We start from the raw sequence: 22329 nt of genomic DNA on the forward strand, positions 1-22329 counted from the left end.
AAAGAAAATTACAGACCCATTTTTCTAATGAATACAGATGCAAAAATCCTCAATAAAATACTTGCTAATTGAATCCAAGAACACATTAAAAGAATTATTCATCATGATCAAGTGGGTTTTATACCAGGCATGCAAGGTTGGTTCAACACAAGAAAATCAGTCAGCATAATACACCACATTAATAAATCAAAGAAGAAAAATCACATGATCTTATCAATTGATGCAGAAAAGGCATTTGACAAAATACAGCATACTTTCTTGATAAAAATACTACAAAAAATAGGAATTGAAGGAAATTTTCTCAACATGATAAAGGCCATATATGAAAAACCCACAGCTAACATTGTACTCAATGGTGAAAAACTAAAAGCTTTCCCGTTGAGATCAGGGACAAGACAAGAATGCCCTCTGTCACCACTGTTGTTCAGTATAGTGCTAGAAGTTCTAGCTAGAGCAATCAGGTAAGAAAAAGAAATAAAAGGTGTCTAAATTGGAAAGAAAGAATTGAAAATTTCACTATTCGCAGATGATATGATTGTATATCGAGAAAATCCCAAAAAATCTACAACAAAGCTGCTAGAGCTAATAAATGATTTCAGGAGCATCAGGATACAAGATCGATATGCAAAAATCAGTGGTGTTTCTATACACTAATAATGCACAATCTAAGGAGGTAGTCAGGAAAAAAGTTCCATTTATAATAGCAACTAAAAGAATAAAATATCTAGGAATAATCTTAACCAAGGATGCAAAACACTTGTATTCAGAAAACTATAATGCACTGCTAAAAGTAATCAAAAAAGACCTAAATATTTGGAAGAACATTTCATGCTCATGAATTGGAAGACTGAATATCATTAAGATGTCAGTTCTACCCAAGTTCATATACAGATTCAATGCAATCCCAATAAAAATTCCACCAGCATTTTTTAAGCAAATGGAAAACACAGTTATCAAATTTATCTGCAAGAGTAAGAGGCCCTGAACAGTCAGAAACATCTTAAAAAGGAAAAGTGAAGTTGGCGGTCTCTCACTTCCAGACTTTAAATCACATTACCTAGCTACAGTGGTAAAAACAGCATGGTATTGGCATAAAGATAGACACATATACCAATGGAACTGAACTGATGGTTCAGAAACAGACCCTCACATCTACGGCCAAGTGATTTTTGATAAGCCTGTCAAGCCCTCCCAGTTGGGGCATAACAGTTTATTCAACAAATGGTATTGGGAGAACTTGATATCCATAGCCAAAAGAAAGAAAGAATACCCTTACCTCACACCTTATACAAAAATTAACTCAAAATGGATCAAAAACCTAAATATAAAAGGAAGTACAATAAAGCTCCTAGAAGAAAATTTAGGGAAACATCTTCAAGACCTGGTGGTAGGAAGTGGATTCTTAAACCTTACACCAAAAGCACGAGCAATAAAAGAAAATATGGGGAAGTAGACTTGGCCCAGTGGTTAGGGCGTCCGTCTACCACATGGGAGGTCCGCGGTTCAAACTCCGGGCTTCCTTGACCTGTGTGGAGCTGGCCCATGCACAGTGCTGATGCACGCAAGGAGTGCCCTGCCACGCAGGGGTGCCCCCCACATAGGGCAGCCCCATGTGCAAGGAGTATGCCCGGTAAGGAGAACCGCCCAGTGCAAAAGAAAGTGCAGCCTGCCCAGGAATGGCGCCACACACATGGAGAGCTGACAGCAAGATGATGCAACAAAAAGAAACACAGATACCTGTGCCGCTGACAACAACAGAAGCAGACAAAAAGAACACGCAGCAAATAGACACAGAGAAATAGACAACTGGGGCAGGAGGGGGGAAGGGGAGAGAAATAAATAAAAATAAATTTAAAAAAAGAGAAAACATGGATAAATGGGACCTCCTCAAACTTAAACATTTCTGTGATCCAAAGGACTTCATCAAGAAGGTGAAAAGGCAGCCCAGTTGATGGGAGAAAATATTTGGAAACTACTTATCCAATAAGGGTTTGATTTTCTTTCTAATAAAAGAGATCATACAACTCAACAATAAAAGAGCAAAGAATCCAATTAAAAAATGGGCAAAAGATTTAAATAGATATTTCTCCAAAGAGGAAATACAAATGGCCAAAAAGCACATGAAAAAATGTCCATATCACTACCTATTAGGGAAATGCACATTAAAACAACAATGAGATATCATCTAACACCACATAGAATGGCCATTATTAAAAAAACAGAACAGTGAGTGCTGGAGAGCATGTGGAGAAACAGGAACACTCCTTCACTGTTGGTGGGAGTGTAAAATGGTGCAGCCTCTGTGGAAGACAGTTTGGTGGTTCCTCAGGAAGCTAAATATAGAACAGCCATATGATCCAGCAATTCTACTAGGAATTTATCCAGAAGAACTAAAAACTATGACATGAATAGACATCTGCACACCAATGTTCATAGTGGCCTCGTTCACAACTGCCAAAAGGAGGAAACTACCCAAGTGTCCATCCACCAATGAATGGATAAACAAAATGTGGTATATACGTACAATGGAATATTATGCTGCAATAAGAAGAAATTGGGACATACGTGATAACATGGATGAGTCTTGAAGACATTATACTAAGCAAAGTAAGCCAGACACAAAAGGGCAAATATTGCATGGTCTCAATATGAACTAAATACAAATAATAAACATAGAATTAAAACCTAGAGTTAGGTTATAAGGAGATAAAAGGAGGGTTGAGAAGAACTATGGATGCTTAATGTATGTAGAAGTATTAATTAACTTGCCTGTAAAAATGTGGAGATGGATACAGTAGATAGTAACACATTATAGTGAGTAGCAACTCGTTTATAAATGGGATTGTGACAGAAAAATGTAGTCTGGGGAAGTAAATGTCAATAAAAAGAAAGCTAAAGAATAATCTAGGGACTGAATAACACAGTGAACCCAGAGGTGATTGAGATTTGTGGTTAAGAGTACAAATGCAAGAGAGTCCTTCTGCAAGCTAGAGCATATGTACATCACTATTGTAGGGTGATGGAAATATGGAAAAACATGGGAAAACTACAATTGGTTTGGCCTATAGACTATGGTTAACAGCAATACTATAATATTCTTGCATTAATGCCAAGCTATACTGTGCTGATAATCGAGGTGTATGGAAAAAGTGTGTCAAATATATGCTATGGACCATGATTGGTGGTAATAGTCTGATGATATTATCTCATAATCTGTAACAAATGTTCCACCAGAGTGTGGAATTGTATGGGAAATCTGTATGATTGTTCTGCAAGTTCACAATATCTGTAACAAAAATACATAAAAAAATAGTATGGGTTGGGGGAAAATACACCAAATATAAGATAAGAAATATAGTTGGTAGTAATATTTGACAATGCTCTTGCATAGTTTGTAACAAATGTTTCACAGCAATGCAAAGAGTTGGTGGAGGGGTGATGTATGAGATCTCTGTGTGATGTTATCTATGTTAATTTTGTAAGTTGGCACTCTTTACTATACACTTATTATTTATGTGTGTTCATGTATGAATGTTATATTTCAATTTTTAAAAAAGTCCATATTGGAGACAAGAAAAGTGAAGCACAGAGATTATATAACTAGGACAAGTGACAGAATTGGAATTCCAACCCAGGTAATCTGGTTCCAGAATTACACCAGGATCTATTGCCTTAATCATCAAGTTAGACAGCCTCTTACTTTTTATGGGAAGCAAAGAAATATTATGGACCATAATTTGGATATTTAACTCATAGATTACACTGGAGAAAGAGTGTTCCAATGTATAGTCCATATGAGTGAGTTTTTTCCAGCTATATTTTTTCTATGAACATTTGAATATAGTTAAGATCATAGTGTATATCAAAATTTATAACTGTTTAATTACCTTATTAAAAATAATCTAGACAACAGAAAATATAAAGAAAAATTAAAATCAACCACTGGTAAATAATCCAGAGATAATCAGTAATGTTTGGTACAAGTTTTCCAGTATTTCTTAAAATCTCAATGTATAAATACACATAATTAAAAATATCTCTTTTGTAACCAATGTTACATTCATTAAAAAATCTTTATAATTTTTATTGGCTGTATATTGGTGTATTGTAAAGATGTATTATAATACATTAATGACTATTATTGAAACTTCCTGTTTTTGCATTTTGCTGAAATAAATAACACAATAAAGAATATCTTCGTATATTATTCTTGGTGTGATTTTTTTTATGTCCTTAAGTTAGCTTCCTGAAAGAGGAATAATTAAGTCAAAGACTGAATATTTTAGGGCTTTATAAGTATTATTTTATTTAACTTGTATCATAGACATTTTTCTGCTGGAAACATTTTTCCAAGTTTCTAAAAACTGTTCATAAGACCCTTTTTTCCTTTTGAATAACATGCAATCATATAGCTAGACCATACCTTACTTATCCCTTTAAATTCAGTTAGATGACTTTTATTTAGAATTGTAATATTCAGTCATTTAAAGTTTATATTCCTTTTGATACTCATACTTGTTCCAATATAATTTTTAATCCATATTCAAATCATTGATAATTTAAAAATAACAATTTTATTTTGCATTTGAAAAATCACTTCCTTTCAGCCTGGAAAATTTCCTTGAATACTTTTTGGAGTTCAGGTCTGATGGTTGCAAATTCTTAGTTTTCTTTCCTTTTAAAAATGTTTTAAATATCTTTCATAAATGAAGGATATTTTAGTTGGATATAGATTTCTATTGTGAGGGTTTGCTTTTTCCTCTTAGGACTAAAAAGATGTTGTTCCACTGTCTTTTGGTTTCCATAGTTTCAATGAGAAGTCTGTGATATTTCAAATGGTTGCCTTCCTGTGTGCAATGTATTATTTTCTTTGTCTACTTTCAAGATTTTCTCTTTATTTTTTTGCTTTCAGCAGTTTGACTATAATGTGACTAGGCATTTACCCCTGCCCCCTATATTTATCCTGAGTGGGGTTTGCTGTGTTTTGTAAGTCTATAAGTGCATGATTTTAAGCAAATTAGGGATGTTTTAGGAATTTATATCTTCAAATATATATTTGCCCCATTCTCTCTCTCTTCTCATCTCCTCCATCTCCTTCTTTGACTCCCATTACACCAAAGCTAGACCATATAATATTTTACCAAAGTTCTCTGAGACTCTGCACATTTTTCTCAATTCTTTTTCTCTATTTTCTTCAGGTTTGATTATTTCTTTAATATTCATTGACTTTTTCCTATCATCTCTATTCTGTTACACCTATCCACTGAATGTTTAATTTCATAATTTTAGTTTTCAGTTCAAGAAGTTCCATTTGGTTCTTTTTTATTGTAGTTGTTATTTCTTCTCACTCATTGTGAGCAAAGTTTCCATTACTTCATTGAACATAATCAGCTAATTCTACCATCTGGGTCATTTCAGGATTCATTTATTTTTTCTTCTCTTGAAAATGGGTCATGTATTGAGTAATTTTAGATTGTATCCTAGGTATTATGATGTGATATTATGGACACTCTGGATTTCATTATAGTCTTCTGAAGCATGCTGATGGTTTTTTTAATCAAGCAATTAACTTGGTAGAATTCAAACTGTAAACTCTGACTTTTGAACAGCAGCTCAAATCTCACTTTGGTTCTTTTATCTTTAGCCAGGCCACCTTGAAATCTGTGCTGTGCACACTTGTGAGTCAGAGATATGGGCAGAGTTTGTATATAGAATTGGAGTTCCTCCCTTTTTTGGTTTTCTCCTCTCTAGGATTCCCTCCTTACTTTGTAGTGGCTATGGTTACCTCAACAGTCCTCCTCTTTTTTCAGGTCAGAAAGACTCCACTTTTTCTTTCAGAGTTTTAGCTACCATGTTCAGAACTGACTTTAGCTTACATTCAGACCTAAAGCTATAAAGACAGGTAATTCATTCTATGGCTTGCTTTCTTCCAAACTTTGACTATCTTTCAGAATGTCTGCTTTTAGTCACTCTCTAGTGTCATTCTTAGTTTTCTTTTGTGTTTTGTCCCATGTTTATAGCTATTGGGTGCAGGAGGACTGGGTTTTATAGAAGCTTACTTGTCCATACCAGACACTCATCTTAAATAGCACTCTTTTTGTTATCACTTGTAACATTTGTTATTAAGCAACTTAACACCTCTCTCCAATGAGATGATGTAAACACCTGTGATCTTAGTAGCTAGGCCTAGAACATAAAGCACATCCTTCAATATTTGTTGAACAAATGAATATGGACAGAAGATAATGAGGTCTTAAACTAGGGCAAAGACTGAGCATAGAGAGAGCAGGTATATTTAATGGAAACGTCATTGAGAGCCTTAAGGAGATTTCCTTATTGGCTAGATGGGTGGGGGGTTTGAGGAAGGTGGAGGAGTTTAAGAAAGCCTCAACAATTCTAGCTGGGGTTACTTGGTAGATAGTAAAGCAGCAAAAGTGGAAGAGGGCTGTGCTTCGATGAAAACTGGATGTTCTGTAGCATTGAGACAGACAGTGAATCTTCTGTCTTTGAGTGTTGGTGGTCACATCTAATTTTGGATTAGATTTTACCCTGCTCTAGGCCTACCCTTTGCTGGAACTGAGATTAAAGAAGGAACAGCAAGCAAGTTTTTAATTCTTCAGCCCTGATCAGGTCCAGCTGGCTCTGCTAAAAGAAAAGTGAGTAAGTCAGGAATCCGGAACATCTAATAAGGAAGGATGTTTCTCTGTGATAAAGAGCTGAATATTGAAGTTTAATCCTCCAAACCCCTGCCTCCCCATGACTCCATTAAATTGTTCCGATTAGCGTGATTGCTCCAAGATATGAAAGAGCAGGGGAAATATTAGAAAACCTGAAAATGAGGGAGAGAGATTGGAAGCTGTGCCACAGTCATGATTTAGAGTCTTGCTAAATTCCTAAGTGGAAACGTCTGACAGCCTCGGAACCTGAAATCTTTCATCTTCCTGGTGGAATATGAGTTAGCTTGTGCAGTAAACTGAAAACCGATGGTGAGCATTGCAGTAAAGTTCATGTTCCCTTAGTAGCAGGGTTGTGATGAGAACTTAATTACATGTAGAAATGCTGCCCTGGGCCTCCTTTCCTGTAAGCAGCCAAGATAACGGCAATGTCTCTTGCCTGATTCCAGGGCAACCTGCACTATCCCAAGGTTTCTCATTAGCACCTCTGATTTCTCCTGCAGTTACAGGCTTTCAGCTAATCCTTCAACAGAGAGCCTCTGTTGCAGGGAGCCTCTGTCAAGGTATTTAGCACCAGGAAAACCTCTCTCGGTGAACTCTGCCTGCAATTAAGAAAAACACGTCTCCAAGGGGAGGAAGTTTTATCGTGAGCTGTGAATTTCAGAGGGGGGCCTGTTGATATTTCTGTTTTGAGGCGGGTCTCACCACGCTGTCTGGTTGCCTGCCACCTCCCCAGGCCTGGCACTAGGGGACTGATTACTTGGTAGTCAGGGGGAGTTGTATGCGCTCCTTGTCCTGCAGTTAGAGGCGGAGACTAGGGAATGAGGAAGGAAGAAGCAAGTCCAGCAATTGGATGAGGACTTGTAGGAACGCAGCCTGGAGTGTGTTCACAGTATTTTGCAGGACAGAACAATATTGCTAAGCAAATGTCAATGGCCCTCACCTGTAGACTCACTGCCTCCTCCACGAGCCGCAGCAGCTGGGGGGTGCTGAGGGCTGTCTCATGTGAGACAGACACATCCCATCTGTTTTTCTGTACCAGCAATCTCATTGCATCCCCCTGCCTTTAAGCTGCATGGCCGTGAATCCACAGGAGCAGCTGCCGCCCTGAGCTGCTCTTCGCCCCTGCTCCAGTTTCTTTTCCCCATCCGTTCCCTATTGCCCACTGCCTACACCCACAGGGCCCCAAGGCAGTGACAGGGTGAGGGCTAAAGGGCTTCCTCTCCACTTGCCTCCATAAAGTAACCTTGAGCACACTCAGGGTTTCATGAAGTTCTTCCAGCAAGCAGACTCTTCGTTTCCTTCCTGCTGTCCCTCTCTCCGCAGCTGTGCTTTCCACCTCTGGCTGCAGTCTGGAATCATACAGACTGCTGTGAATAGACACTGATGTTAGGACTCCACCCCGGACCCTTGAAATGAGATTCCAGAGGAGTTCATAAGTTCCCCAAGGTGACCCTAATGTGCTGCCAGTTGAGAACCACGTTCTGCAGGAAGCGGGTGAAGCCTGATCCCCGTCTGGGCGGGAGGGAGGTGGGAAGATTGCTACCCACTTCCTTGTCTCCCCACACGCAGCCCCGAATGCCTGTGGGTCTCTTTCCTCCCACCCAAATGGATGCCGGTCCTTGGGGATGGTTGAAAGCCAGACGTTGGACTCTATTTCCCTCTCAAACATTTGTGAGTAGCAATTTCAAACGCTTCTTTTGTTTAGCTCAGATAAATCTGAAGCCGTGAGCTCAGTATTGTACAGATGGAAAACCCGTGGGGTGTGGGGGTTTAGTGTAGTCACAGAATCCATTTCTGGCTGTGTGACCTTGAATAAGGTAGTCCATTGCTCTGAAATTCATTTTCATTAGCTGTGAAATGAATATAGAAGTATCTACCTTGTGGAGTTGTTGCGATGTAAAATTAGGCAGCGTATGTGGATGCATTTTGTAAGAGTATGACAGTATGGAAAAGCAGCACCTCTTTATGGGGTTGTTGCCCAGCCATCTTGCGGATCTGGGATTCGTGAGTATCTCTGGTTCAAAGTGAATTCATCACCACTACTGGAAAAGCCTTTCTGAGCACACGCTCTGGTGATGAGACACTGATGGCTTAGCGTTGTAACAGGGGTCAGCACTTGTTACGAATTTGTGACAGTGATGGTCTGTAACAGTGGCTCTCCCAATTGGCAGAATTATTAATTTTCTCCAGTGCTAGGAATCTGGCCCTGGAATATTTTCATATTTCTGGAATATCTTCTCAAACAGCAGCAGCATCAGAATCACCCAGAAGGCCTGTTAAACCACAGACTGCTGGGCCTCACCCCAGAGTTTCTGAGTTAGTAGCCCTGGGTGGGGCCATGAATTCCCATTTCTAGCAAGCTCTCAGACGATGCTGATGCCGAGGCTACTTACGGCCTCAGCAACCTCACTTCGAGAAGCTAGACTTTTTCTAGAGTGTCAGGATAGTGGTTTGCATCCTTAGCTGGGTGTTAGAACTACCCAGGGAGCTTTAAAAAACACTGATGACCGCACTTTATCCCATATCAACTGATTTAGAATATCGACGGCGGGGGATGAGGGAGGTGGAGGAAGTGGGGGGGGCATGACAGCGCATCAATGATTTAAAATTTTTTCTCAATGTGTAGTTAGGTTTAAATCACATTTCCCTGCTTCCAACCTTGTCCTGTAACACATTCTCCACTCAGCAACCAGTGTTTATTTTAAAAACACATTTTTTTCCCTGTTATGATGTTTCTCTACTTTAAAATCCTTTGTTTACTTCCCAATGTGTTTAAGATAAAGCTTTAACTCAGTCCCATGCTTACAAGGTCCCGCAAACCTGCTCGCTCATAAGCTTCCAGTCTTATTCTGCTCTCTCTCTATCCTCGTTTCTGTTCCTCCAGCGGGCCAAGCCCTTCCCGTCCCAGGGCCCCTCCCCTTGGCCTTTCTGGCTGGGATGCTGCTCCCTGACTCCTGGCATTGCTGCTTCCTTCCATCCTTCTGGTCCACTCATAGAGGTCATTCTTGGCTATCCCATGAAACATGGCTGCCATGCGGATGTGCGCAGTGTAGCACCGGCCACCTCCAGGGGGCGCCCTTCACGTCATGGTCATTGAGGAGTTACATAGACATTGGGGCAATTTTCAGGCAGATGACAAAGTGTCTCAAGCAAAGGATGGCTTTTTGGAATGCTTACAGTTGCCGTATACTCTGGTTGTGATCGCACTCTTAAAGTAAGCCCTTCCCACCCCCCCAGCTTGGTGCCCTAATTGCCTGTCTACGCCTTTGACGACCTTGATCATAAATTTTATTACCTTGTTTATTGATTACTTGTTTATCATGGGTCCCCCAAACTAGAACCTGGGCCTCATGCGGGCAGGGAACTTGTCTGCCTGGCTCACTGCTGTTCCCAGTGCCTGCCTGTAGGAGGCGCACAAATATATTCACTGGATGAAGGAATAAATGGATCCCCCACATTTTGGGCTACAGGTTCCTACTCTGTTCTGTGACCAGTATCGTAAGCATCAGCAACACTAGTCAAGCCTGAAAAAAGTCTCCCCCAGAGACCCCGGAGGCCAAGCCTTTCTGCGGTCTCTTGAGTTCAGTTACCCTCACGGCATCAGGCACACCGCGAGGGGAGCAGCCGCATTCTTCCCGCAGGGACGTGAGAGGGGTGATAAAGGAACCCGGAGCCCCTACACCACGGTTCCCTTACAGAAGGGCGGGCCCTGCAAGTGTCAGTAATCGACAATTGCCCATTTTACGTGGATGGTTTATAGGCTAATCTCAGTTAATTTTATCTCAAAGACTAGTACAATTAGGCAAGGAGGCCGTTGGAGATGATGGCTGGTGAGGGGTGGCTGCGCAGACAGGCCATTAGCATCGTGGAGGTCAGAGCAGCCGCCCCGTGAAGGGCATCTTGTGTCTGGAACGCGGGGCCCAGGTGGAAGCAGGCTTTCGGTGAGCTTAAAGGGCAAGGCGCGGCTTTTTGTGGAAGAAGAGGCTGAAGAGGATAGAATTCCGTGCTATGGATCTAGGTAAGAAGTGTCAGGTGGAAAAATCTGGTAATGAGAAGCAAGCAGTCTCTATTTTGAAAGTTGTGTGGTTTTTTCCCTCCCTTAAGCACAGATAAATTTTTTCCAAGGAATACAACTCCGTAAACTGCTGCAGTTACAGTATTTTCTCCTTCTGTTCATACAAAGTGATGCACAATATGTATTTCTATGTGAAACCGAAGGTAAGAAGTGTCAGATGTGAAAAAATCGAGCATCTCAAATAACTATCTGTCAATTGCAGGCTTAGGGCAGCCTTGTCCAAAAAGGAGCTTCCTTTACTTAGGTGGACACTGCACGAGTTTTAAGGGCATGTGTGTTCAAATAGATACACATTTTTTAAAAAAATTTTTATTTCTCTCCCCATCCTCCCCCCTCCCCCCCTCAGTTGTCTGCTCTCTGTGTCCATTCGCTTTGTGTTCTGTGTCTGCTGCTTGTCAGAGCGGCACCGGGAGACTGTGTCTCTTTTTGTTGTGTCATCTTGCTGCGTCAGCTCTCCGAGTGTGTGGTGCCACTCCTGGGCAGGCTGAAGTTTCTTTTGCACTGGGCGGCTCTCCTTACAGGGTGCAATCCTTGCAGTGGGGCTACGTGGGGGACACCCCTGCGTGGCACGGCACTCCTTGCGCGCATCAGCACCGCACATGGGCCAGCTCCGCACGGATCAAGGAGGTTTAAACTGTGAATCTCCCATGTGGAAGGCGGATGCTCTATCTGTTGAGCTAAGTCTGCTTCCCGAGATACACATCTTAATAGTTACATATTTATTTTAATGTACAGTTGAAAACATAATTTAAACATCAGACTTGTTTCCCTTTGTATAGGATGATAAAATCTCTCTTGCAAATAATTTAGGTTAAAAGGATAAGTTGATTTTAGAGAAATGATTCAGCAACCAATAAGCCAAAGTAAGGAAATAAAGTAACTATTATTTAGGGGCTTGAGAATGTCTGGAAACTAGGAACAGGCAACCAGCAAATGATTAAGCATTTTTTCTTTGTTTTACGGAATGTGAGAAACATTCGTTTTGCTTAACATTTGCATGAAAATTTGAGAAGAGATGTAAGATAAACTAGCATCTCTGACCACCTTTTTATTTTCAGAATGAGCTGGAGATTTCCTGAGGGAGGCCCATGATGGAGAGGAAGAGAGCAAGGAAACTCTACTTCAGCTGGATTAGCCAAATCAGTGCTGGCTTTCTGATCAATGGAAGACAGATGTCACCTTCAGATGATGGTAACTTCCTCTTAAAAAAAAAGTGGGCACAAGAACTCATAAATCCTCTTCAACTGGCATCCAGCCCTAGTAGGAAGAAAAACTCCGACAAGGCTCAAATGACTAGAATATTTTCCTAACTGAATTACTTATGGAGGGAATGGATTGCACTTGCTGGTCACACTAAAATACCAACAACTGACAGTCCTGTGTGAATACCCTGGAGCAAAGAACTTAGCCTAGTAGCATTTTGGATGGTTAAATTTGGGTCTCCCACAGTTAACAACTGATAGCTGTTTCAAACACAGCAGTAGTTTCTGAAAATTGCCCATTTCTCTTGATAATTTTGCATATGATATTTTGACTCTAATTGAAAAGAGACTTGAGTGGAGGAATTTCTAAATATATAGACACTTCATTTTTGTAGATGTCTGTGCTGTCCAGTAGCCACGCATGGCTAGTTAAGTTTAAGTTAAAATAAACAATGCAGCTTCTCACTTGCACTAGTTCCCTTTCAAGTGCTCAACAGGGTCACAGAATATTAGTTTGCAGCAGAAAGTTCTTTGGATAGGTCGATGAATCCTTTTTGAAACTTTGGGCCAAATCAGCTTATTTTCAAGGATGATCATCCCATCCTAGGGGAAAAGGGGAAGATCTCAGGACTTAGTAAAGTTTTGAATTTTCCAATTCCTAGTCATTTCTTAGCATTCTCGCAGGGTATGTCTCTTGTCCAAGTACCTACTCCATCTGAGGTTGATTGGCTTCTCCACAGGAGTGCGATGTCATTTTCTGGATTTACCAGTTCAAAGAAATTGTTGCCATTTCTGAAGCAAGTTAATAGGCAATCAATCAAAAAAGAAAAGACACAAATGGAACCACCTTTAAGGCTTCTGGCTTTCTGCTGTTCTTCCCCTCCAGACAGAGAAATAGTCTGTCCACAATGCTTGTTCTCTTTGGCAGAAAGCACATTTAAGAAAAGAGGTGATTTCGAGGTGGAGGGAAAATTATTTTGGAATTTTTCCAGGTGGAGTGAGAAAGTTGAGCTTAAAAAGCTAGCACTGTAGGAAGCTCTCTGGATATTTGTTGAATGCATCTTGTCCCTTGCAGCATAAATTCACTGCTGCCCTTTGAGTGATGCAGAGGAAACATTGATTGAGTCTTTGCTTTGAAAACAAGTATCTCCACTCGATCTGAGAAAATACAATGTGCCACACACTTAGTGAAAATCAATAATGCAGGAAAATTTACTGGCTGCTATTCAAATCTCAGTTCCTCTAATTGTAGGGGCTGACAAAGTCACAGGTTTTCCAGGTTTAGAGGTTAGGCAATAAATACCAATCACCAGCTCTTTGGCAGACTGCAAATGACTCTCAACTGTGTTGTTTTTTTTGTCATAACGAAATGGGAAACAAGTGGAGAGGGCCTACTACAGAACAGACTGGAGTCTCCCATGCTAAGAGCATGGGCTCCTAAGAGCTTGGGGTTCACTGTGTACAGAAATATAAAGAAGTGCTTATAGTTGGTTTCTTAAAGTAGGAGCCTCACCTGGCTGGCTCCACTCACTTAAGTTGCCCACCTGGTCCTGGTTGGGATTTGAGTTTGTGATCATGCTTCAGGAAAACTTAGGCATTGCTTATCAATATGATGGATTTGATGGCAGAGAAGAGAGGGGAAAGCCTGCAGGGAGAAAGAGCTGTCTTGTGGTCAGAATCAGTGGCAAAAGTTGCTATCATGACTGAGTCTTTGCAAGCCATTAAGAAAAGGGAATTAGAAAGGGAACAGGAGAAGTGCAGAATGTAGGGCCAGGAGAGATGCAGGGAAGGATACAGAGGAAGATAGAAAACTGTAACTGTGAGCAGTAACATGGCGAATCACAGCTCCAGGTCTTGAATGATGGCTGGAAGTCACCAAGCCTCTCAAATTTACATGTTATATTAGCTGAAATCATAACTATTGCCTCCCCCTCAGAAGGCGAAACAGCTCTCCATGTTATATTGCTGCCTCCATGGTACTGATTTTGTGTGGGTGGGCAGTAATTTCATGGCGCCCCATTTTCTGTTGTGTTTTTTTCTCCTAGCCTGAGGGTGTCAAGAGCCTTACACTGGTGACAATCCAGTGTGAAATCTCACCATATTTGCAAATGTATGCTTGGGATTTGAGGATCCAGGAGGACTAGTGGGAGAATCACCAAGTATATGGTAAAATAAATAAGGCAAGGAACAAGATCAAACCCACAGCAGCAGGCGACGTCCGTAAATCTATCAAGGATTGAAGGAAACCGTTCTGATTGTGGCTCTTGCCCTTGAACTCAGTGGTATTGCTAGCGAAGAAGATTAGGGGGAGAAATATTTGGAATGCTGCTATTTCCATGTTTTAGTAACAGTTTTGCAAGTTACCATTTTGCTGAAAAGTTTGCCCAAGGCACTGCGGTGGAAGGAAGTGCTTAAGCAGACATGGGTCGAGTGGCTGTTCAGTGAGGGGAATCTGATTTTGCCCATCCGTGGGTAATTGGCTGCTACGGAGGTTTTTCTGCCTCTCTCTTCTCTGATGGGATTTGGGATCCAGAGCAGACTTTGCTGACTTCAGTGTTCATTCACACATGGCCCTGGAGCATCCAATCAAATCCCCATTACATCCACCCCCCACAACTTGGCTGATGTCAAGTCTGAGAGAATCTCGAAGTCTGGAGGTGCTTTTACATGAGTGATGCCTTGACCTTGATCTTTGACCTAGGTCATTGTTGGTATATTATCATTGTGATTCTGTTCTGTTTTACTCCATCCTATCTTCTTGATTTTATTTTACTTTTTGTTATTAGAGATGTTTTAAATTTATGGAAAATCATGCAGAAAATACAGGGTGCGAATATTCCACCGCCCCCCACCTTCCCCCGCTCACACACATACATCAGTTTCCCTATTATTTACATTTTCCATTAGTGTGGTACCTTTGTTACAATTGATGAAACTGTATTATTATAATTATACTGCTAAGTATAGTCCATAGTTTACATTAGAGTTCTCTGTTTATGTTCTACAGCCCTATGGTTTAAAAGAATTTATTCTAGTAACATATATACAACCTAAAATTTCCCCTTTTAACCACATTCAAATATATAATTCAGTGGTGTGAATTACATTCACAGTATTGTGCTACCATCACCATCACCAAAACTTTTCAATATCCCAAACAGAAACTGTACAAATGAAGCACTAACTCCCCTTTGCCTGACTTATTCCAGTCCCTGGTAACCTGTATTCTGGTTTCTCACTCTTTGAATCTGCTTATTTTAATTATTTCATATCAAGTGAGATCATATATTTGTCCTTTAGTGTTTAACTTATTACTTAACATGATGTCTTTATGGTTTATCCATGTTGTCACCTGTATCAGAACTTTATTCCTTTTTACAGCGGAATAATATTCTACTATTTGTATGTACCACTTTCTGTTTATCCATTCATCAGTTGGAGGATATTTGGGTTGCTTCCATTTTTTTTTGGCAATTGTGAATAATGCCACAGTGAACACAAATGCGCAAATATCTGTTGAAGTCCCTACTTTTGATTCTTTTGGGTTTATAACTAGAAATGGGATTTGTGGGTCATACAGCAATTCTATATTTAGCTTTCTGAGGAACTGCAAAATTGTTTTCTTCAGCAGCTGCACAATTTTACATTCCCACCAGCAATGAATGAGTGTTCCTATTTCTTCACGGTCTCTCCAACACTAAATCTCCATTAAAAAAAAATAGTAGCCATTCTCTGTAATTGAAGTGGTATCTCACTGTGCTTTTAATTTGCATTTCCCTAATGGCTAAAGATATTGAGCATCTTTTCATGTGCTTTTTGGCCATTTGTTATATTCTTGGAGAAATGTCTTTCAGTTTGCTAAAGGCTGCCAATGCAAAAATATCAGAAACACCTGAGGAATGAACAAATATAAGGGGGGAATGCAACTGTGGACTAAAGAAGACTTATTATTATTCTAGCAAGGAAGAACTTGCAACACTGATATAAAGGCAGTGGTCACCAGAGGTTCTGAGGGGAGGGGAAGGGAAGAATAGGTATAACATGGGGCATTTTTTAGACAATGGAATTGTTTTGAATGAGATTGCAATGATGGATATAGGCCTTTATAAGTTTTGTCAAAACCTATAAAAAAGTTCAGTGCAAAGTGTAAACTATAAAGTAAACTATAGAGCATGGTTAGTAGCAATGCTTCAATATGAGTTCATCAGTTAATTGTAACAAATATACCACACTAATGAAAAATGTTAATTGGGAAAAGTGTGGGGGGGGAGGGAGGGGGTATATGGGAATCCCTCTAAATTTTTGATGTATTGCTTATGTAATCTAAAGCCTCTTTAAAAACAAAGTAAAACAATTACCAGAAATGGGTTGGCTTTTATAATGGGAATTTATAACAGTAAGAGCTTACAGTTCTGAGGCTGTGAAAATGTCCAAATCAAGGCATCACCAGAGATGCTGCCTCATCAAAGGTTGACCACTGCTGGAGATACTGGACTGATGCTGTGCGGCTAGGCAAAATGGCAGTTAGTCTCTGCCTTCTCCTCCAGGCTCCCATTCTCCCCAAACTCAACTGTGGACAATCAGGTATATGGGCTTGTCTCTCCCAAGGCTATAATTTCTTCAGCTATGGTGTGCTCCCCTAATTCCAGCCTCTGGCTTCTCTCAGCCTCTCAGGTTTCCTTTGTCTTTCTGTGGCTATAGGCAATCTTGGAGTTCTTTCTTACATGGCAGGGTAAGAATGGCAGCTCTTTTTTTCTCTGTCTCTCTGTGTGTTGCTCCTGTTTATATAAGACTCCAGCAAGAGAGCCAAGACTGATTCTGGGTCATGCCTCACTGAAGTACTCCAGTCAAAGGCCCCCATCTGAATTCAACAAAGGTTCTACCAGACAATAGGTTTACAGGCACAAGAATGGTTTAACTTAAGTACATAAATTTCTTGGTCCACAAAGACTCAAACCAGGAGTTTTTCTATTCAAGTCTTTTGCCCATTTTTAAATTGGGTTGATTGACATTTGTTGTTGAGTTGTAGGATTTCTTTATAAATTCTGGATATTAAACCCTTATCAGATCTGTGGTCTCCCAATATTTTCTCCTATTCTATAGGTTGTCTTTTTAATTTCATGATACATTCCTTTGCACAAAAGTTTTAAATTTTGATGATGTTCCTTCATCTATGTTGTTGTTGTTGCTTGTGTGGTGTTTTTGGTGTAAAGTCTAAGAAATCATTGCCTAACAAAGTCATGAAGATGCTTTCCTGTATTTTCTCCTAGGAGTTTTCTAGCTGTGGTTCTTACATTTAGGTCTTTGATCCATTTTGGTTTAATAATTATATATGGTATTTATTAATAATTATATATAGTAATGGTTCATCATTTATAAAAATTAACAGTATTTAGTTTTCGGATCCATGAACTGGGAATGTCCTCCCATTTATTTAGGACTTCTTTTATTTCTTTCAGCAATGTTTTTTAGTTTTTTTTTTTTTTTTTTGTTGTTGTTGTTGTTCTACAAATCTTTTATGTCCTGGGTTAAGTTTATTCCTAAATATTTGATTCTTTTAGTTGCTATTGTAACTAAATACTATTGGAAATGGAGTTTCTTGATTTCCTCTGGAGATTGTTCATTTGCTAATGTATAGAAATACTACAGATTTTTGCATGTTGGATGTGAACTCTGCTACTTTGTTGAATTAATTTTTTAGTTCTAGTAAGTTTAGTCTGGATTTTTCAGGATTATCTACATGTAGGATCATGTCATCTGCAGATAGAAAAAATTGCTTCTTCCTTTACAATTTGGATATTTTTAACTTTTCTTGCCTAATCACTGTGGCTAGAAATTTCAGTGCAATTTTGAATAACTGTGGTAACACTGGACCTCCTTGTCTTCTTGCTGATCTAAGAGGGAAACATTTTAGTCTTTCACCACTGAGTATGATGTTATCTGTGGGTTTTTCATATATGCCCTTTTTCATGTTGAGGTAGTTTCCTTCCAGTCCTAGTTTTATGAGTGTTTTTATCAAGAAGAGCACTAGATTTTGTCAAATGCCTTTTAGCATCAATTGAAATGATCATGCATTTTTTTTCCCTTCATTCTATTAATGTGGTGTATTAGACTGATTTTCTTATGTTAAACCACCCTTGAATAGCTGGGATAAATCCCACATGGTCATGATGTACAATTCTTTTAAGTGCTTTTGAATTCAGTCTACTAGTATTCTGTTGAGTTTTACATCTCATTTCATAAAGGCTTTTGGTCTAAGTTTTTTTCCTTGTGGTATCTGTATCTGGTTTTGGTATGGCAGTGATATTGGCCTGATAGAATGAGTTAGGAAGTGTTCTCTCCTCTTGAATTTTTTTTCGGAAGAGTTTGAGCAGGACTGGTGTTAATTCTTCTGGAAATATTTGGTAAAATTCACCAATGAAGCTATTGGGTCCTGGACTTTTATTTTTGGGAGATTTTTGTTTACTGATTCAATGTCTTTTCTTGTTAGGGTCTGTTGAGGTCTGTTTCTTCTTTTTTTTAATAACACTTTTTAAAATTAATAGATCACATAGAATGTTACATTAAAAAAACATAAGAGGTTCCCATATAACCCCCACCCCATCCCCACCCCATCCCCACCCCATCATTTTTTGTAAATTGTATTTTTTTAAAGATACATACATCACAAAAAAGGTTACATTATAAAAAACATAAGAGGTTCACCTATACCCCCATCACCCCACCCCACTGCTCCCACACCAACAACCTCCTCCATCATTGTGGCATACTCATCGCACTCCACAAACACATTTTGGAGCACTGCTGCACCACATGTATAAAAGTGTACCCTGTAGTTCACACTCTTCCCCAGTACATTCAGTGGGTTATGGCAGGATATATAATGTCCAACATCTGACCCTGCAATATCATTTAGGGCAATTCCAAGTCCCAAAAATGCCCCCTCATCACATCTCTTCTTCCCACTCCTTGCTCTCAGCAATTACTATGGCCACTTTCTCCTCGTCAATGATACAATTTCTTCTATTAGTAGTCACAATAGTTTTATAGTAGAATATCAGTAAGTCCACTCTAATTCATGTTTTATTCCTCCATTCTGTGGACCCTGGGATGGTGATGTCCACTCTACCTCTATAGTGAGAGGGGGCTTAGATTACACATGGATGATGGATGCAATTCTCCTACTAGCAGTTGTAGACACTCTTGGTTCCCTGGTGTGGTGGTTGACCATCTTCACCTCCCTGTTAGCTGACCTGCATAAGTCCAACAAACCAGAGAGTAGGAGTTGCAACTCTGCTGAGGCTCAGGGCCCAGCTGGCATATGGACAGTCCAGAGATTCAAGTCTCCTGAGTATATACCAATGCTAGCACCAACCAAAGGTTCAGTAAAGGTGACAGAAGAGTCATGTGTAGAAAGGTCACATCTGAGTCTAACTCCATCACACTCAGGGACACAAATTCCAAAATAGGGCCCACTGACATGGCACTGAACTCCAGAGCTATGTACCATGACCATATCCCTGTGGGTCTCTGTAGCCCTCAGGAGAACCAGTACCTGGGGTTGTATCCACTTTGGCTGTTTCTGGGGTCATCCTGAGAGTGCATGTGACCCCTCTGATGACCTCCTGACTCTTTTTTGAAGACTCTTAGCCATATAAACTCATTTGTCTTTGCCATTTCCCCCTTTTATTCAAGGTCAAAAAGCAGTTTTTAACACATGATCCTATATGTGGGCTGAGATATTCTGCTGGTCTGAGTTGACCCTTTCATTCAAGGTCTTTTTCTATTTACATCACCAGCTGGTGCTTGGTAGGAATCCCTTGGCACCAAGGAGGCTCATCCCCAGGAGTCATGTCCCATGCTGGGGCTAATGTAATACATTTGCATGCTGACTTTGGCTTAGAGAGTGGCCACATTTGAGCAACATGGAGGCTCTCAGGAGGTAACTCTTAGGCACCCTGTAACTCTAGGCCTAGTTCATATTTCAGGCACACAGACTCATAAACACAGTCATCATTATCAAAGGTTCATTGTTGAAAAATTCTTCTTTGTTGGTCTTTGCCATTGCACTTGGAGGATTGTTGCTGTTCCATTGGGGAATGTGATAGGGCTTCCCTGGCTAGGAACTCAGCACTCCCTCAGTTGACATTTTTAACTGTAACTACTCTGAAAATACCCAACATATGTCTAAACATTTTTATGTCCCCTATATACATGCCCTGGAGAGCCCCCTCCCAACCATGTGCCCTCCATCAATAATACCCCACACCAGTGTTTCTCCCCTGCCATAGTTGAACCTCTCTGTAGTCCAAAACTTCAACAATGAAACCTAGTATATTGCCAAATTCAATTAATAGGAAAATGAAATATAGTGATGGGCTTGAAGATTAGAAGTATACATACTAATTTATAAATACTAAGATAAAGTAAAAATAAATTGGTGTATTAATACAAATGAACAATATTATAAAGCTTTGTTTTTAATGTTTTGCCTTTCATCATTATAAGAGGTGTTGCCCTGTATATACAGTGGCAAGGCACTTTCTTTCATTTCTTCCTCAGTGTCTACACCCATTCTTTAAAAAAAATTTTTTTCTAATTTTTAATTTTGTCTTCAAAAAAGTTTTAGATCACAGTAATTCACATATACAATATAGGGAACTCCCATATATCCAATATCAAACCCTTTCCCCCTTCCCCAGCAATGATCTTTTTACATGTTCATATTACATTTGCTGCAGCTGATGTAGAGATTTTGAAACATAGCTTTCAAATATGGTTCCATTTTGGCTTACATTATAGTTTATATTTTAGACTGTACATATTTCTAAATTGTTAGTTTCCTTATGTTTTACATTATGGTTTACATTTTAGCTTATAGACTTGTATACATTTTAGGTGTATGTTAACATGTCCTATATCCATCATTACATGATCTTGTGGAGCACTTCCACTGCCCCCTAGTTACCCAGCTTCTGTCTATTCTATACCTTTCTCCCCCTCCCCTCAGGGCCCACAGTGACAATCAATCTTCACTACTTGAGGGACCAGATTTACAGATGCTGGCAACAATGTTGAGGGCTTGACAAACTGGACTGCCCTAACCCATTAGGAGCCACCAGTTCTCTTAAGGGATACAATTCTCTCCGTCTGAGAACATCAGGCCTCCCCAGGATGTGGGTACACCTTCACACTCATTGTATGGTCTCCACCCACTGATTTAACACACTATGACAAATTGAGCACTCATACACTCCCTAGCAGCCTGTCCCTGTGCCAGATGCCCCCCCCCCCCACTTAAGCACCTTAAACACGTAATCTTTCCTTATTATATTTTCTAAAGAGTTTTCTCAACCTTATAGTTTCAACCATATACCTGAGATTCTCCCATATTAACTGTTCCCCCTGGCACTCCCCCCAATTCTTTGGGCCATCTGACCTATCCTCCCAACCCAAGCCCCTCTCAAGCCTGCAAAGATCCACCCAATGGTATCCCTAAGCCCCCATCTCATCCATTCCCTGTACAAATACTTACCTCCAGCTTATCATAGACTTCACCCATGTAGGTGTCAGCTTGCAACCTTCCTTTCCCACCCCCACCCCCAATTCCTTTAAGCCTATCTTCCTGTCTCTAGTTCTGTGAGACAGCTTGGTTTGCTTGTTTCATATCAGAGAGGTCATGTAGTATTTGTCCTTCAATGTCTGGCTTGCTTCACTCAACATAAGGTCCTCAAGACTAATCCATGTTATCACGTGTGTTTGTAGTGTATTCGTTCTTAAAGCTGAGTAGTATTCCACTGTATGTATATACCACATTTTATTTATCTATTCATCTCTTGATGGGCATTTGGGTTGATTCCAACTTTTGGCAATAGTGAACAATACTGCTATGAACATTGGTGTGCATATATCAGTTTGTGTCCTTGTTTTCAGTTTTATTGGGTGTATACCCAGCAGTGGAATTGCTAGTTTTTTGAGAAACTGCCAAAATGTCCTCCAGAATGGCTGGATCCTTCTGCATTCCCACCAGCAGTGGATGAGCGTTCCCATTCCTCCACATCCTCTCCAGCACTTGTAGTCTTCTGTTTTTTTGATAGCTGCTAGTCTTGTGGGAGTAAGGTGGTATCTCATTATAGTTTTTATTTGCATTTCCCTAATAGCTAGTGATTTTGAGTATTTCTTTCATGTGCTTTTTATCCATTTGCATTTTTTCTTTGGAGAAGCTTCTGTTCAGGTCTTTTGTCCATTTTTTCAAATGGGTTGTTTGTCTTTTTATTTTTGAGATATAGGAGTTCTTTATATATGAAGGATATAAGTCTCCTATCAGATATATGGTTACCAACTATTTTCTCCCATTGTGTAGGCTCTCTTTTCA

The 22329-nt window shown here is 39.9% G+C and overlaps 1 long non-coding RNA gene across 1 annotated transcript in view; it reads left to right on the forward strand.

The window, feature by feature from the left end:
- Nucleotides 1-11937, forward strand: part of LOC131276178 (uncharacterized) — a 90515-nt gene extending 78578 nt beyond the window's left edge. The window contains exon 4 of the long non-coding RNA XR_009183671.1: nucleotides 11811-11937. This is a non-coding gene — a long non-coding RNA (uncharacterized lncRNA). The remainder of the gene's footprint in view (nucleotides 1-11810) is intronic.
- The last annotated feature ends 10392 nt before the right edge of the window (nucleotides 11938-22329 follow it).

Source organism: Dasypus novemcinctus, chromosome 26 (assembly GCF_030445035.2).
Source record: "Dasypus novemcinctus isolate mDasNov1 chromosome 26, mDasNov1.1.hap2, whole genome shotgun sequence".
In the NCBI taxonomy this organism is placed as follows: Eukaryota; Metazoa; Chordata; class Mammalia; order Cingulata; family Dasypodidae; genus Dasypus; species Dasypus novemcinctus.